Source organism: Dendrobates tinctorius, unplaced genomic scaffold (genome assembly GCF_039654945.1).
Source record: "Dendrobates tinctorius isolate UK_male_01 unplaced genomic scaffold, ASM3965494v1 ptg000011l, whole genome shotgun sequence".
Lineage (NCBI taxonomy): Eukaryota > Metazoa > Chordata > Amphibia > Anura > Dendrobatidae > Dendrobates > Dendrobates tinctorius.
Genome location: NW_027361679.1, coordinates 114,973,873 through 114,993,225, shown reverse-complemented (window position 1 = coordinate 114,993,225; position 19,353 = coordinate 114,973,873). Strand labels below are relative to the sequence as shown.

Genomic DNA, 19,353 nt, shown 5'->3' with positions numbered 1-19,353 from the left:
TCCCGAAGTTGTCAGATGAACAAAAACAACTCTTAAATACACTCATTACACAAGAAGAAATTAAACAGACAATTAGGAACTTGGGGAATGGGAAAGCCCCGGGCCCTGATGGCTATTCGGGAGAATTTTTTAAGATTTTACAGGATGAAGTATCCCCTGTTTTAGCAAAAATATTTAACGGGATACTAGAAGGGAAGCCCATGACGAGGCCCAGCAAATTAACATATATCAAAGTTTTACCAAAACCAGGAAAGGATCCCCTGTCGCCGGGATCTTATCGTCCCATTTCCTTAATAAACGTAGATAATAAAATTATGTCTAAAATCCTGGCTGATAGATTGGCAGAAATATTACCAAATCTAATATCGGAATCACAGGCGGGTTTTGTTAAGGGTAGGTCAGCAACGAGTAACTTGAGAAAAGTCATGTTGGTCTTGGACAGGGTAAACCTTAATCCCACTCCAAGTGAAAAACCAGCATTACTAACGATCGATGCCGAGAAAGCATTTGATAATGTCAGGTGGGAATGGCTTTTCAGGGTGTTGGTAAGAATGGGTTTTGATGGCTCCTTCCTGACCTACATCACAGAGTTATATTCAAGGCCGGAGGCCCAGATCTACATTCCGGGTTTCCTCTCGGACAGGTTCCCACTGTCCAGGGGGACAAGGCAGGGGTGTCCTTTGTCGCCTCTGCTATTCAATATAGCTCTGGAACCTTTGGTGAGAGAGTTGTCTGACCCGCAGCGGTTTCCTGGCATTCAGATCGGTGGGGAGACAGTGCGTGCTACTTTCTTTGCCGATGATATTTTGCTTTTCCTTAGGGATCCCTTTGCGCAGGTGGAACCAGCTATAGAAACGATAAATACATATGGGGATTATGCGGGCTTTAAAATTAACAAGATTAAATCCGAACTGCTTCCCCTGGGAAGGTGGGACGAGACGAATAGACAGAAATTAAATAGAGCTCAATTGGGGGTGGGTTTGGCGAAATCTTATATTAAATATTTAGGCATTAAAATAGGGGGAGAGCCATCTTCTATATACAAATTAAACTACCCTCCTTTAATAACAAATATAGTAAATGATCTAGTAAAGTGGAAAGATCTGCCATTAAATTTGACAGGGAGAATACAACTTATTAAAATGATGAGTACTTCGAAATTAATGTACCACCTTCAAACAATCCCACTCCTGCTGAAACACACGGATGTAAAAGCATTGACTTCTGCGTTCTCCAAATTTATTTGGAGGAACAAAAAACCACGCATAAGTCTTAAAAAGATGATGAATCCAAAGACGGAAGGGGGCTTAAACTTATCAAGTATTAGAAATTATAATATAGCGTGTCTGACAAGGTACTTTTTAAATTGGTTGCATGGTGAGAGTAAATATTCGGCCTATGTCATAGAGAAGGAATATGCCCAACCTTGGGATCTTAGGTCCTTGTTACAGGCAAGATTAAAGATGCTCCCAGCCAAAATCAAAAATTCTTTGATATTCCGGGATACTATTGCCACCTGGAAGACGGTGAGAAAAAAATATAAACTTTCGTTCCGAATATCTAAATACCTCCCAATGTGGAACAACATAGAGTTTTTACCGGGAGTAGAGAATAAACTGTTTAAGGAATGGAGAGATAGGGGTATACAGGAGATAGCTCATCTGGTTCATCCTACAGAGAACAGATGGCTAAGACAAAACGAAATAATAGAAAAATTTGATCTCCAAAAATTTCAAACGTTACAATTTGAACAGATTAGGTATCATATCATGTCCCACTTAGTAGACACGCAGGCGGAGTTCACATGCAACGAGTTTGATAAAATGGTTGATGCAGCAAAAAATTTTTCGTCTATTACATTGCTGTATAACACGATGAGAGGGGTGCTCTTAGATAGTCATCCAGATACCTTCTATAAAAAATGGGAATCGCAGCTGGAGGACAGGGCTATTGGAGACAAAATAAGGAAGGGGTGGACTAAAGCTCGACAGTCCCTTATTAATGAGAGTTGGAGAGAAACTCAATTCAAAATAATACATAGGGCAATATACGCCTTCCAGTTTCCAAGGAGTTCTGATAAGCCAGATAGAATCACGCAGTGTCCCAAGTGTAATGTCCCATTTACTGACTTACTCCATGGCCTACTGACTTGCAAGCACGTGGCGGATATGTGGGGTGCGGTTAGAAAATATATAAAGAACATATGGGATTGGGGTGATGAAATCCCGAGAGATTTGATCTTATTTCATTATTGGGAGAAGTCCCCCGTTGCTCATGAAGGGGGGGGAGGACCCCCGGATGTCGTCCATATAATCATAATGCTCATGAAAAAAATATTACTAACAAATTGGCTGCAAAAGGACATGCCCACCATAAAAGAACTCTCGGGTCGCCTGAAACATGTAATGCTAATGGAAAGGTTGGAAGCAGAAAAGAGGAAGTCTTGCGAAACATCTAGATTTTTTACAAAGTGGAGGCATTATATTGTGGAACATTGTAACAAGGAGGAAATTCAACGCATAGTTATTCCTTTCAGGGACACAACATGGTACCACAAGGAATCTTTGGGGGGAACACTGGGAAGATTAAAACTGAACTGAGGCAAATGATTTCTGTGAGCCAATGAAAGTCAATTATGGAGAGTCATAGAGCCTGTGAGTGGGTAGGCTCTCCACAAAGCAAGGGAGGAAAAGGTTATAGGGTGTTGGGGGGGGGGGGGGAGAGATTGTTGGGGAGGGAAGAGGGTAGCAGAGTTAAAGCTGTTCTTTAAATATGTAATTTTAAGGAAGAAGTGGACGCCATCGACTTCTGGACAGATTCTTACCAGAGATACATGCTCTTGATTAGAGCCGTGATATTGCGTCTCTCTGAAGAATGCAAATTTGTAACATGATATGTACTTGTATGGCTTTTTCTTTTTGTACTTTCTTTTGTTGTTAACAAAATAATTTCCAATAAAAATAGAGTTTAAAAAAAAAAACTGCCTCGCTTTTGTCCTCCTCTTTCTCGGACTTGCCCAATTCCGCCCTTTGCAGCAGCTGAATGTCCAGCCAACACATCAACATAGGCCATTATTTAAACCTCCCTAAGTGGGCTGTCCACCCCCCCAATGGCTGGGGTCAACACCTGGTGCACCCAGGCAAGTGCCATTGCTCTGAGCAGGTGGATGGGCCCACAGATGGCCGACGGCACTGGCACAGGGCCCCTCATAGTACAATACAGTGTCTCTGATGGTGGGGGGGCCCACTCACTGTCAGACACACCAGCGTACTATGAGGGGCCCTGTGCCAGTACCGTCGACCACGAGTGTGCCTGTCTGCTTGGTCATGGCCACAGCACTTGCAAGTTGCAATACTTACCTCTCCCTGCTCCACCGCTGTGTAATCTGGGCAGTTAAATTCTTCACAGGGACGGCCACTAGAAATTTGGTGTATTGATCAATGATGGTTAAGATGTAGCTATGCCCTGTCCTGCTGGCCTCTACCTTCAGATGATCAATGGCTACCATTTGTAATGGACGTCAACTTACAAGCGGATGCAGTGGTGCTTTATGATCACCTTTCACAGTTGTGATAGTCACAGATGTGTGACATTCCTGCTACCATTTTTCAATGTCTCCTCTCATGCGAATCCAATAGAATCGCCTACGGCCTGTGGCTTCTGTCTTTGGCACTCCAAAATGACCAGACACATCATGATAGGCAGTGAGGACCATGTGTACATCTCTTCCTGTGATCACAGTTTGATGGAGACGAGTAACGGTGATGTGATCCACGCTACTGCGACAAAGCAATCCTTTCTTCACAAAGAACCGTTTTCGCTGTCTCCACAGACACAGTAATTGAGGGTCTGCATCGCCTCTTCAACATCTACCGGGAGGTTTTCCCGCAATGAGTAATTCCCAAATTTCTGATAACCCTCGAATTTCCATCTGTACTTGTATCCATGTAGTTTCCAGTAGCGGAGACTCTGGACTGGCTAACTGAGATTGAAATCTATACGAAGATTTAAAAGTACCACAACACTGTATACTGTTGTACGCTTCGACTGCCTTTCCCTTTTTCTACTTGTTAAATTCTGGTGTAATACATACTGAGCCTGTGAGTGTCTGACTTCGGAAGTATAGACGAAAATTTACAATTACCCATAGACTGGATACACCTGGTATGTGCTGATACAGTACCTTTGTTCAAAATTTTGTATTACGGTATCAACCATAGTAAGTGAGCGTGTGTGAGCGTGTGTGGTTTACGCCTTCTATATATGGTGAATCGGAGATACCAATTTTTACCCTATACTCGATACAGCTTGTTTCTTGTTATACAGTACCTTTGTTCGACATTTAGTATTACAGTCAAATCCATACTGAGTAAGCGTCTGAGACTGACTACGGGACTATGTTTACGGAGATTTCAATTGTACCCTATAATATATATACTTGCTATCTTGTTATCCAGTACCTTTTTTACAACATTTTTTATTATGGTCAAACCCAGACTGAGTGAGCGTCTGAGGGTGACTCCGGAAATATATACCAAGATTTCAAATTTGCCCAACACTGTATACAGGTGTATGCTTGTGTTACATTACCCATTTACAGCTTTTCCTATTCTTGTGTACTCCATACTGGGCCTGAGAGCGTTTGTGTCTGCCTCCTGAAATGTATATGGAGATTCAGAATGTTTACACTATACTTGTATCTGGTGATACGGTACCCTTTTTCACCTTTTCATTTTATTGGGTAATCCATACTGAGCCTGTGAGTGTCTTTGTATGACTCATGAAATATATACGGAGATTTACTGTTATCCCTAGACTGTATAGAGCTGTACGCTTCTGATACAGTACCATATATCTGCTGGTATTTTGGGACAATTTTCTAAAACATGAGGAAGTATGGTGGAAGAGGATGCGGACGTGGGCGTGGGGGGCCACCTGGTACTGATGGTGGTGGTGGTGCATCTGCTGGTAGTGCCAAAAACACAATAGCAGCTAAGGCAAGAGGTGTTGAGCCTGCGTCATGGTGTAGCTCTGGAAGGCCTGTAAGGCTCCGTTTTATGGGAGTAGGTAGACTGCTTTTAAAGCCGGAGCATCAGGAACTGTTTTTGGCTTACATTGCTGAAACAGCATCCAGCTTTATCGCCTCCTCTTCTTAAGTTTAAAAAAATGCAAGCACTGAGTCGTAAGTGCCGGCTTCTGGTCAGGAGCAACCACTTTCCTTGTGTCCTTCACCCACAACAAAAGTGAAGGATACGGCAGCACACACTTCAGATTACTCCATGGAGCTCTTTTCACGTACCATGCCTGGGTTAATTAAAAATGGGGCCATCATATACTGGAGCATTCAAAATGGGGGACATCTGACACTGGAGCATCATCCATGAGGCCCATCATATACTGGAGCATTCTAAATGGGGCAGATCAGACACTGGAGCAGCATCTATGGGGCCCATCATATACTGGAGCATTCCAAATCGGGGACATCTGACACTGGAGCATCATCCATGAGGCCCATCATATACTGGAGCATTCCAAATAGGGCAGATCAGACACTGGAGCAGCATCTATGGGGCACATGATACACTGGAGCATTAGAAATGGGGCCCATTACATATGGAGCATTATTAGGGCCCATAAGACACTGGAGCATCATCCATGAGGCCCATCATATACTGGAGCATTCCAAATGGGGACATCAGACACTGGAGCAGCATTTACAGGGCCCATTATACACTGGAGCATTAGAAATGGTGCACATTATATATAGAGCATTATTTGGGCCCATAAGACACTGGAGCATCATCCATGGGGCCCATCATATACTGGAGCATTCTAAATGGGGCAGATCAGACACTGGAGCAGCATCTATGGGGCACATTATACACTGGAACATTAGAAATGGGGCCCATTATATATGTAGCATTATTTGGGCCCATAACACACTGGAGCATCGTCCATGGGGACATCATATACTGTAGCATTATGTGGAGCTCATCATATACTGTATGGAACATTATATGTGACCAATTATTCTGTATGGAGAAATATATGGGGCTCATTATTCTGTATGGTGCACAATGTGGTAGCCTTAATACTGTATGGAGTAATATACTGTCCTTTTTTTGAGCTATTGTAGAATTTAAAATAGATCAGTCATGTCATGTAAGCAGTGAAGTATTTGTCATTGTACTATACCTATATTTCTGTGCCGTATCGGAGCATCATGACTTGTGGTATGTGCTAAAGGGGCGCTCTTTGGCCCAGGGCACATGAAAACCTGGAGCCAGCCCTACCCCCCCACACAACTTTATCCAAATAACCCCCAATTTTCAGTGCGTAACTATTATTATAAAGTAAATTAAGGTTGACAAGCTTCAGTAATAAGAATTGATGTTTTGGGCATTGAAGTGGGCACTGTAGGTGTATTTACTGTCCTCCACTCCCTGCCGACTTTGCTTCCCCATCGACTTGCATTGGGTTTCGTGTTTCAGTCGGACCCCCGACCTATAGTCGGCCGATTTCATTCGACCGACTTTTGAGAAAGTCGGGTTTCATGAAACCCGACTCGACCCTAAAAAAGGCAAAGTTGCTCATCTCTAGCAAGCACGTGTCCCATAACATTACTTGTGCCCTGATCAATGCTGTTACTGGGAAAGTCCACCTAACTACGGACACGTGGACAAGTGCTTGGGGGGAAGGACGCTACATCCCGCTGGCGGAAGACTGGGTTAACATAGTGGAAGCCGGGACCCAGAGGGACCTTGGGATGGAACACGTCTTCCAGACACCGAGGATTGCGGGCCCTATGTCAATCAGGGTTGCCCCCACAGTCTACAGTTCCTGCACCTCATCCTCCTCCTCTTCAGCCTCCATCTTCGAAATGACCATATAAGTCACAAGCTGGAAGCACTACAGCATATCCTCAACCAAGAATCAATAGGCTCTACTGAAGCTAATATGCTTAGGTGACAAACCGCACAATGCTGAAGAGTTGTGGACAGCTGTGAAAGAGCAGGCAGATGTGTGGCTGACACTGCTGAACCTACAGGCATGCAGGGTCGTGTGTGACAATGGCCCGAACCTGGTGCTCTGAAGCGAGGTGAGCTCACACACATAACATGCCTGGCCCATGTGCTTAACCTCCTTGTTCAACGGTTTCTCAAAATCTACCCATAGCTGCTGGATCTGCTTGTCAAAGTATGCTGCCTGTGTGCCCATTTTAGAAAGTCAGCTCCAGCTTCCGCCGTCCTTGCCGTGCTTAGCAACATTTGCAGATTCCGGCTCACCGACTGGTGTGTGATGTCCCCACGGGTTGGAACTCAACACTGCACATGTTGGAAAGGATTTGTGATCAGAAGAGGGCAGTTGTTAACTACCAGCTTCAACAAGGCTGTCGGTATTCATTTCAGACTCCACACATAAGACCTCAGGAGTGGACATGGATGTCAGACATATGTACCATCCTACAAAACTTTGAGTAGTCCACCAAGATGGTGAGCGGCGATAACGTCATAACTAGTATCACCAGCCCTCTTCTCTGTCTTCTGAAACGCTCTCTGCTCACTATCAAACAGGTGGCTTTGCAGGCTGAGCACGATGAGATGGAGCAAGGAAGCATACAGGGTGATTACACACAGCCCGGCCTCATGTCATCCCAACGTGGATTGGTTGACAATGAGGAAGAAGAGGAGGAGAAAGAACAGGAGCTATTTTCATGCGCTATAGACGGTACTACAAACACAACTGTCATACCGCCTGTTCAGCTTGGATGGCCTGAGGACAGGGAGGAGAAGGAGAAGATCAATCATGGTCAGTCATCCTCTTGGTGAGGACACAGAAGTCTTGCCTGTTAGCTGTCTAATGTGCATGGCTGACTTTATGTTGCGCTGCCTTTCCCGTGACCCTTGTATTGTCAAAATTTTGGCTGACAGTCATTACTGGTTGGTGACACTTCTAGACCCACGTTACAAGAAGAGCTTTCAATCTTTTCTTCCAGAGGCAGACTGGTGTACTAAAATATTGTAGTTCCAGAAGGCACTTGTTTTACGGAATTATTAAAAAAATTCCTATCTGAAAATGGCGGCGGCAGAGGTCACAGTTCATTGGACAACCAAGGAGTACAGGTGAGAGAGACACAACTCTAATCCAGCAGAGGCAGGGGAACGCTGGCAAACTTCTGGGAGAGTTTTCTCAGACCTTCTTATTAGAATGGTCCAGAGGCGCGGGGTACTCTCACAAGGAGTGCAAAGTTTGGGAAGATGGTGAGGGAGTACCTTGCTGACTGTACCAACGTCCTTCAAGATTCCTCTGTGCCTTTTAATTATTGGGTCTCAAAACTGGATATGCGTCATGAACTGACTCTCTACGCCATGGAGGTCCTGGCCTGTCCTGCCACTAGCGTTTTGTCAGAGCGTGTCTTTAGTGCCACTAGTGGAATTATCACAGATAAGCACATCCGCCTGTCAACTGAAAATGCTGACAGGTTGACTCTTATAAAAATGCACAAGGGCTGAATTGGGCCAGATTTCTGTACACCACCGCATAATAACAGTGAAACCTAACCTCAAATCCAGTGTCTTTTTTTTTGGGAGGTACATTTCCATGCACCTCTTCACACCCACACATGATTATACGTTTCCTGATTTTGGCTATTTGCTTTTATCCTCATCCTTCTCCTCATCATCCACCACCACTAGAACACCATGGTGACCGTGATCCGTGATGTAACAGCCACTAGAAATTTTTGTAAGGGTGTTTATGATTCCCGTTCCAAAATTGTTTACACTCTATGTTGAGGGTTCCCCCCCAGGGGAAAAAGTTTTTCAGCCTATACACTTAGTGTATGGGCATTACAAGTATAGGAGACCCACTCCTTTAAACTGGTGAAAACATTTTTCGGAGTCCATCCTCAACGTCTCTTCCGGTACCACCACTAGATCACCAGCTTGAACATGTTCCATGATGCAACAGCCAAGTGATTTTTTTCAAGGGAGTTTATGATGCCTGTTCCAAAAATGTTTACACTCTATGATGAGGTGTCCCCCCCAGGGGGAAATGTTTTTCAGCCCATACATTAGTGTATGGGCATTACAAGTAAAGGAAACAGCTCCTTTTAACTGGGAAAATATTTTTCGGAGGCCATACTCAACGTCTCTTCAGACACCACCACTAGAACACGAGGGTGAACGTGTTCCATGATGCAACAGCCACTATAATTTTTTGCAAGGGTGTTTATGATGGTCGTAAAACAAATATTTACACAGTAGGTTGATTTGTACCCCCCAGGGGGAAATGTTTGTCAGCCCATACACTTAGTGTATGTGCATTACAAGTATAGGAGACCCGCTCCACCCCAATCACATCTCGGTATCTAAGTGTGAAATGTAGTTGCTGTGGACTACCCATGAGAGACTGTTCCTTATTTGTTCCAAGCTATAATTACCATTCCTGCTGAAGTGAAAGCAACTGTTATCCCCTAGACTGGTGTGTGTCATAATTCCTTCAGCTGCGGACACTGTGTGGAGGTGGATAGCAGGGAACATTCGGCCTGGTCATTACACCCTCACTTGTCTTCCCTTCTTTCGAGGTCCATGCTGTCAGACTCTACATCCCCTTCTCCATGCATCAGTTCCTGGATCACTTTGCCACCTGGCTTCCACACTATCTCTCCTGTGACATCCCCACCCTCATCATGGGAGACTTCAACATCCCCATTGCTCTTCCCCTCTCACCATCTGCTTCTCACCTTTTATCTCTAACCTCTTTCAGCCTCTCGCAGCATACTAACTCCATGAAGACGGAAACTCCCTCGACTTGGTCTTCTCCCGGCTTTGCTCAGTGGATGATTACACAAACTCCCCTCTCCCGCTCTCTGACCACAACCCTCTATCATGCTCTATCAAGAACTGCCATCCCGCCCAGGTCACCCCCACTTTCCACACTTTTAGAAACATACAGGCCATTAACACCCAGAAACTTATGAAGGACTTGCAGTCATCATTGGCCCCTATCTCCTCCCTCTCATATCCTGATTCTGCACTAAAGCATTACAATGAAACACTTCAAAGTGCTCTGGATGAAACTGCACCTCCTATACATAGAACAACTAGGCACAGACGGCGACAACCCTGGCACACTCTGCAAACACGCTTCCTACAGCAGTGCTCGAGATGCGCCAAACGTCTGTAGAGAAAATCCAATCTACTCGAAGATTTCATCCATTATAAGTTTATGCTTAAAACATACAACACAGCCCTTCACCTCTCAAAACAAACCTATTTCAACACCCTCATCACCTCACTATCCAATAACCCAAAACATCTCTTTGACACTTTTCATTCCCTACTCAACCCAAGAGTGCAGGCCCCAACCATGGATCTCCACGCTGACGATCTGACTAATTATTTCAAATAAAAAACTGACCATATCCGACAGGAAATTACCTGCAATCATCTCATACCATGCACTGTCCTCCCTCCCCCACTGTATCTAGCTCACTCTCTGATTTTGAACCAGTAACAGAAGAAGAAGTAATCAGGCTCCTTCCATCTTCTCGCCCTACCACTTGCATGAGTGACCCCATTCCATCACATCTCCTCCAGGCCCTTTCCCCTGTTGTCACTCACCTAACAAAAATATTTAACCTCTCTCTCTCTTCCGGTATCTTTCCTTCCTCATTTAAGCATGCCATCATTCAGCCATTACTTAAAAATCCATCCCTAGACTAAAACTGTGCCGCTAACTATAGACCTGACTCTAATGTTCCCTTCATCTCTAAACTCCTGGAATGCCTGGTTCATGCCCAACTTATCCGCTATCTCTCAGATAACTCTCTTCTCGACCCTCTACAATCTGGTTTCCGCTCTCTAAACTCTACTGAAACTGCCCAAACTAAAGTCTCTAACGATCTTCTAACAGCTAAATCTAATGGTCACTACTCCATGCTAATTCTCTTGGTTCTCTCCACAGCATTCGATACTGTGGATCATCAGCTCCTCCTCACTATGCTCTGCTCCATTGGCCTCAAGGACACCGTTCTGTTATGATTGAGTCACCGAGGAGGAAAAAACAAAACACAAGCTCAGCCCAGAAAATTAGAGAGGTTGGAAACTAGCGGATTGCAGACCCCTAATCCTATCACACAACTAGTAGTAGCCGTGGAGTGTTCCTACGATGATTCTAGAAACCTCGTCACAGCCGGAGATCTAAATAAGCCTAAAGAGAGAAAAAGGAAAAACTGACTGCCCCAGAGCAGACCCCAAAGCAATAGGCAGCCCCCAACATATAATGACGGTGAAATAAGATGAAAACACTAACACAGATAGAAAGATAGGTTGAGCAAACGATGGGGCTCAAGCTAACTAAAAAGGACAGGACAGAAAAGCTGCTGTCTGCAATCCGAGAAAACCCTGCTAAAAATATTACCAACACAACTGATAAGCAAAAAGGACCCTGAAATCACCAGCCACTCAGAAGGGCGTCGGCTGCCTTATATCCAGTCTGAAGTTCCCGTTACCCAGTCACAATCCACCTGATCAGGTGTTTGGTTTCTTTCATCCAAATCAGCCTCACTACCTTCCTTCACCAGAAGAGGGAGATCCTCGGACACAAAAGGTGAATGAACAGATGAGCTCACAACAGAACCTCCCTCTTGAGGTTGGGTCACCGAACCCTCATCCAAGCCACCAGGCCAATCAGGATGATCCCGATGAAAAGCACGCACCAATCTTTCGGCATGAATATCAGAGGCAGAGACCCAGGAATTATCCTCCTGACCATAACCCTTCCACTTAACCAAATACTGGAGACTTCGTCTAGCCAGACGGGAATCCAGTATCTTCTCTACCTCATATTCCATGTTACCTTCAACCAACACAGGGTCAGGAGGTGCCGTCATAGGAACCACTGGTTCAACAAGCCTCTTCAACAAGGACTTATGAAACACATTATGAATCCTAAATGTGACAGGAAGAGCCAACTGAAAAGAGACCGGATTAATAATCTCCAAAATCTTGTAAGGTCCAATAAATCTAGATTTAAACTTTGGAGAAGCCACTTTCATAGAGATATTCTTTGATGACAACCAGACCGTATCACCCACCTTAAACCAGGGACCAATGGTCCTATGCCGATTAGAAAACCGCTGGGCCTTTTCCTGGGAAAGAGACAACTTATCCACCACTTGGTCCCAAATCTGCTGCATTCTTTCCACCACAGTGTCAACCCCTGGACAGGCAGAAGACTCCACCTGCCCTGAAGAAAATCGAGGATGAAACCCAAAGTTACAGAAAAAGGGTGACATCAAAGTGGCAGAACTAGCTCTATTATTTATAGCAAATTCGGCCAAGGGTAAAAATGAGACCCAATCATCCTGATCAGCAGATATAAAACATCTCAAATAAGCCTCCAAAGTCTGGTTTGTTCTCTCCGTCTGCCCATTGGTCTGAGGGTGAAATGCAGAGGAGATGGACAACTGAATTCCCAACTTGGAACAAAAGGTCCTCCAGGATCTAGAGACAAACTGAACTCCTCTGTCCGACACAATGTTCTCAGGAATCCCGTGCAAGCGAACCACCTGTTGCAAAAACAAGGGCACCAACTCTGAGGAAGATGGCAACTTAGGGAGTGGTACAAGATGGACCATCTTAGAGAATCTATCACAAATCACCCAGATAACAGTCATCCTCTGAGAGACCGGCAGATCAGAAATAAAATCCATTGAAATATGGGTCCATGGCATCCTGGGCACCGGCAAAGGCATCAACAACCCACTAGAACGAGAACAAGGCTTAGATCGGTAGCAAGTCCCACAGGACTGCACAAAATTTCTGACATCACGAGACAAGGCAGGCCACCAAAAAGACCGACTCACCAAATCTCTAGTACCAAAAATACCTGGATGACCAGCCAACGTGGAGCAATGAACCTCAGACATCACTTTCCTCCTCCACTGGTCAGGAACATACAACCTACCACTGGGACAACGCTCAGGCTTATCCTCCTGAAACTTCTCCAGAGCACGTCTTAAATCGGGCGAGATGGCAGAAAGAACCACCCCCTCACCTAAGATGGTAGCAGGCTTGGTCACAATAGGAGAATCAGCCAAAAAACTCCTAGAGAGAGCTCAGCCTTAACGTTCTTAGTGCCCGGAAGAAAGGAGACCACAAAATCAAAACGTGTGAAAAACAGGCCTGTCTTGGATTCAAGCGTTTAGCCGACTCAAGGTAGATCAAATTCATGTGGTCAGTGAGGACCACAACTTGATGTCTAGCTCCCTCCAACCAATGTCTCCACTCCTCAAATGCCCACTTCATGGCCAACAGTTCTCGATTCCCCACATCATAGTTGCGTTCCGAAGGAGAGAACTTTCGGGAAAAGAAGGCACAGGGGTTCATTTTAGATGTTACAGGATCTTTTTGGGACAAAACAGCTCCTGCACCAGTCTCTGAAGCATCCACCTCCACCTGAAATGGAAGTGAGACATCGGGTTGTCGCAAAACCGGAGAAGAAGTGAACCTCCGTTTCAGCTCCTTAAAAGAAGAAACAACCTCTGGAGACCAATTCAGCAAATCAGCGCCCTTCTTAGTCAAATCAGTTAATGGTTTGGCAATAACAGAAAAATTGGCTATAAACTTACGATAAAAATTAGCAAAACCCAAAAACTTCTGGAGAGCCTTCAAAGAAGTGGGCTGCACCCAATCATAAATAGCCTGTACCTTGGCCGGGTCCATTTCAATAGTTGACGGAGACAAAATAAATCCCAAAAATGAAATCCTCTGTACACCAAAAAGACATTTCGATCCGTTAACATACAGGGAGTTTTCCCTCAAAATCCGGAACACAGTCCGAACATGTTCCACATGAGAGTCCCAATCCCTGGAAAAGATCAAAATACCATCCAAATAAATGATCAGAAACTTATCCACAAAGTCCCGGAAAATATCATTCATGAAGCACTGGAAGACGGAAGGGGCGTTAGTGAGCCCAAAAGGCATCACCAGGTACTCAAAATGTCCCTCCGGAGTATTAAACGCTGTCTTCCATTCATCCCCATGCTTAATGCGAATAAGATTATACGCCCCCCTGAGGTCAAGCTTGGTAAACCAGCAAGCACCTTCAACTCTAGAAAATAGGTCAGAAATCAGGGGTAACGGATACTGATATTTAACAGTAATTTTGTTAAGGGAGCGATAGTCAATACAGGGCCTTAATGAACCATCCTTCTTGGCCACAAAGAAAAAAAACAGCACCCAAGGGTGAAGAGGATGTTCTAATATGACCCTTCTCCAACGACTCCTTAATATAAGAACGCATAGCCTCCTGTTCGGGTACAGATAAATTAAAAAGTCGACCCTTGGGAAATTTATACCCCGGACTCCGCTCAATTGCACAGTCATAACTCCTATGAGACTTACTCTCACTAAACACATCATAAAAATCAGCCAAATAGTCAGGAACCTCATGTGACTGGGGAGAGGTGGAGAAAACAGGAGTGTCACTAAGAGCACACCGACAACCCCAACTCACCACAGACACAGATTTCCAATCCAAAACTGGATTATGGATTTGCAACCAGGGGAACCCCAGCACGATGGTATCATGCAAATTATGCAACACCAAAAATCTGCAATTTTCTTGATGGTCTGGGGCGACCCGCATTAGAACCTGGGTCCAAAATTGAGGTTTATTCTTCACCAAAGGAGTAGCATCAATACCCCTCAAAGGAACAGGCGTCCGCAGGGGTGTCATAGGGAAACCACAACGTTTAGCAAAATCTAAATCCATTAGGTTCAAGGCCACTCCTGAATCCACAAAGGCTTTAACAGAAAATGTGGACAGGGAGCAGATCAGAGTAATTGCCAGAAGAAACTTAGGTTATACACCACCTACAGCAAATGTGTGTGCAAAACGTTTCTCTCGTTTAGGGCAGACAGAAATAGTATGAGAGGCATCTCCACAGAAAAAACATAGCTTATTACGTCTTCTAAACTCCTGACGTTGCGCCCTAGACAAAACTCTATCACATTGCATAGGTTCAGACATTTGTTCAACAGGTGGCAGCATTTCCCGTGTAATTTTACGTTCACGTAAATGCCGATCAACCTGAATGGCTAATGACATAGAATTGTCAAGACCAGAGGGAACAGGAAATCCCACCATAGTATCCTTTACGGCTTCTAACAAACCCTTCCGAAAGAGAGCTGCCAAGGCACCATCATTCTAAGTGGTGAGGACCACCCACTTTCGGAATTTTTGACAGTACAGTTCTGCAGAATCTTGACCCTGGCTCAATGCCAACAGGGTCTTTTCAGCTTGATCAATCGCATTAGGTTCATCATACAACAACCCCAAGGCATGAAAAAATGCATCCACATTAGTTAGAATAGGATCATCTGGTACTAAAGAAAACGCCCAATCCTGGTGATCGCCGCGCAGCAAGGAGATGACAATTTTAACCTGCTGAGCAGAGCTCCCCGATGAGTTAGGCTTCAAGGCAAGAAATAATTTACAATGATTCTTAAAATTCAAAAATTTAGACCGATCCCCAAAAAACACATCAGGAGTCGGGATTTTTGGTTCAGCAGCGTGTGAATGAGCAAGATAGGCGGAAATTCCTTGCACTTCAGCAGCAAGCTGCTCCACACGATCAGACAATTGCTTAAACTCCATCAGAAAAAAATATATATATTCCTCCTATGACCTCAGAGAAAAAGAGGAAAAAATATACACAAAAAAAAATAATTCTGACACTTTTGTTTTTTTTTTTAACAATTCCTTCCTGCTTTTGAGTACCCTAGAATCTGCGGTATGGCTGATGATTCTGTTATGATTGAGTCACCGAGGAGGAAAAAACAAAACACAAGCTTAGCCCAGAAAATCAGAGAGGTTGAAAACTAGCGGATTGCAGACCCCTAATCCTATCACACAACTAGTAGTAGCCGTGGAGTGTTCCTACGGTGATCCTAGACACCTCGTCACAGCCGGAGATCTAAATAAGCCTAAAGAGAGAAAAGGGAAAAACTGACTGCCCCAGAGCAGACCCCAAAGCAATAGGCAGCCCCCAACATATAATGACGGTGAAATAAGATGAAAACACTAACACAGATAGAAAGATAGGTTGAGCAAACGATGGGGCTCAAGCTAACTAAAAAGGACAGGACAGAAAAGCTGCTGTCTGCAATCCGAGAAAACCCTGCTAAAAATATTACCAACACAACTGATAAGCAAAAAGGACCCTGAAGTCCCTAGACTTCAAACCCTATATCAGCACTCAGAATATTCTGAGAGCAGAGCAAAAGAGAACACTGATCAAGGAATAAGAATCCAGCACACCCCCGGCCGGGGATGGCTGAACTCAAAAAACAAGGTAAACAAAGCCAAAACTAATAAGTTCAATAGCAGAGCAAAAACTTATCTTTGGGAAGCAGGAATCAGACTGGTCTCCAAGAATCCAGCAGAGAAATCACCAGCCACTCAGAAGGGCGTCGGCTGCCTTATATCCAGTCTGAAGTTCCCGTTACCCAGTCACAATCCACCTGATCAGGTGTTTGGTTTCTTTCATCCAAATCAGCCTCATTACCTTCCTTCACCAGAAGAGGGAGATCCTCGGACGCAAAAGGTGAATGAACAGATGAGCTCACAACACCGTTCTCTCCTGGTTCTCCTCCTATCTCTCTGACCGCTCTTTTACTGTATCTTTTGCTGGCTCCTCCTCCTCTCATCTTCCCCTTACTGTTGGGGCTCCTCAAGGATCGGTTCTAGGCCCCCTCCTCTTCTCTTTGTATACTGTCCCTATTGGTCAAGCAATCAGTAGATTTGGGTTTCAGTACCATCTCTATGCTGATGACACCCAATTATACACTTCTTCTCCTGATATCCCGCCTGCCTTTTTGGAAAACACCAGTGATTGTCTTACCGCTGTCTCTAACATCATGTCCTCCCTCTTAAACTGAACCTGTCAAAAAATGAACGCCTCGTGTTTCCTCCCTCTACTAACCTACCTATGCCCGACATAGCCATTTCCGTGTGTGGTTCCACCATAACTTCCAACTAATGCCTGCTGTCTTGGGGTCATACTTGATTCTGAGCTTTCGTTCACCCCCCACATCTGATCACTGGCTCGCTCTTGTTATCTGCACCTCAAAAATGTTTCTAGAATTCGACCCTTTCTTACTTTCGACTCTGCAAAAACTGTTACTGTTTCTCTTATTCATTCTTGTCTGGACTATTGTAACTCTCTACTAATCGGTCTCCCTCTTACAAAACTCTCCCCTCTCCAATCTGTCCTGAATGTTGCAGCTAGGATCATATTCCTCAATCGTTATACCGATGCCTCTACCTTGTGCCAGTCCTTACGTTGGCTACCCATCCACTCCAGAATTCAGAATAAATTTATTACCCTGACCCACAAAGCACTCCATGGCTCAGCACCACCCTATATCTGCTCCCTCGTCTCAGCCTACCACCCTACCCTTGCCCTCCGTTCTGCTAATGACCTGAGGTTAAAATCCTCAATAATCAGAACCTCCCACTCCCGTCTCCAAGACTTTTCATGTGCTGCGCCAATTCTTTGGAATGCACTTGGGTCGCCCCCGTCCCACGGCTGTGGGGTACTCGGTACCGGGCCGGTGTCAGTTGGATGTGTCACAGCAGCAGTGACCCGGTCCGTGGCCCTGGGCACCCAAGAAATGGGGAAATGTAATGGTGCAATGGAATAGTTCGTGACGCCACCTGTGGTGTTCGGCAAGGGAGATGTTAAGCCGACGCTGTAGACAGATCCACTGGGACTGATGGTATGGTGCAGCAAAGATGTAGTAGCTCCCCACAGGTGAAGCTATAGTCCCAGGGCAGTGTAGATGTGGTTGGCACGGAGATGTAACAGTGCCGGAAAGGTAGGAAGCAGACAAGACACAGCGGGGTGCAATTTCTGTACCTTTACTTGATAACTGCAGTCCTGATTACAGATGGTAACAGAGCAGGCTAGCCTGGAAGCAACTCAGGGATTCTCTCTCAGCAGACGGGCTGTGCAGTCTCCTTCCTAACGCTTGTTTGAATGAAGCACTCCAGTACTAAGTTACTCTGAAGTTCCTCCTGTCAGATGTTCCCAAGAACCGTACTTGCACGGCAGACAGCTGTAGCCTCTCTCGGGGACTCCTGTCTCTCTGAGTCCTGGCTCTCTATCCAAGCTGCTGTTGCGCCTCAAGTCTTAGATGGGAGTAGGGCATTTACAGCCTCCTACTCCTCTGATATCTGCTGTAGGATCCTTAGTATCCGTACAGCCGTGGAGACCAGGCTCCAGTTCGTGCGCTCTCAAGCTGAGGGAGCTCTCCTTCCTAGCTCAACCTCCAGCTTCTCTCTACACGTCTGCACACTTCACCCTCCGCAGACTCACTGACCACTCCTTCCTCTTGGCCCTCAGAGGGCACCCCTCCCCTTAATCCTGGTTCAGAGTTCCCCCTGCTGGCCTGGAGTGGAACTGTGTTGCATGTATGGATTGGCTGCGAGAGAGACCCATCATTGCCTCCAAGCCTGGCATTACCCTCCCCTGGAGGAAGACAAAGCCACTGTGGCGGCCATACTCCTGGGGGCGCCACACACTACCCAGGTTAATACGATTAATCCCCAATCCCCACAGTTTTAAGCTTGCCCTAAAAACGTATTTGTTCAGACTGGCCTATCGCCTCAACGCATTAACCTAAATGTCCCTGTGTGGCTCATTTAAAATGTTTTACCATAACCAGGTTCCTCGCATCATGTGCTCACATGCTTTAAGCATTTAATAGCCCTCTGTGTCTGTACTGTTACATATTTAGACTGTTAAATGGTTCACGCAGCAACAGGAACACCCGATTCTTATACTATGGCTGGTCCGAACAATATAAAAGCAATTGTTACCATCCACCTTTCGTTTCTCCCCTTTTTCCTTATAGATTGTAAGCTTGCGAGCAGAGCCCTCATTCCTCTTGGTCTTGATCGGCGGGGATGCTTGGTGTCAGACCCCTAGAGATCAGACATTGATGACATATGCTAAGGTTAGGTCATCAATGCTAAAGTAGGGGACGACCTATTTAAATAAAAAAAACTATACGTTTGGTATTTGTGTTAATCATACTGACCTAATCAGTTTTACAATATAGTGAACACGGTAAATAAAAAACCCAAAACACAATTAAGGAATTGCTTATTTTTTGGAATTTTGACAAATTTGTTCCTGCTTTCCAGTGCATTACATAATAAAATGAATGGTGTCATTCAAAAGTGCAACTCGTTCCACAAAAAATAAGCCCTCATATGGCAATGTGGACATAAAAATAAAAATGTCATGGCTATTGTAAGAAGAGGAGAAAAAAACGA

At 44.9% G+C, this 19,353-nt stretch overlaps 1 protein-coding gene across 1 annotated transcript in view; it reads right to left on the bottom strand.

The window, feature by feature from the left end:
• Nucleotides 1-19,353, bottom strand: part of CIB3 (calcium and integrin binding family member 3) — a 78,509-nt gene that overhangs the window by 48,047 nt on the left and 11,109 nt on the right. The window lies entirely within an intron of this gene.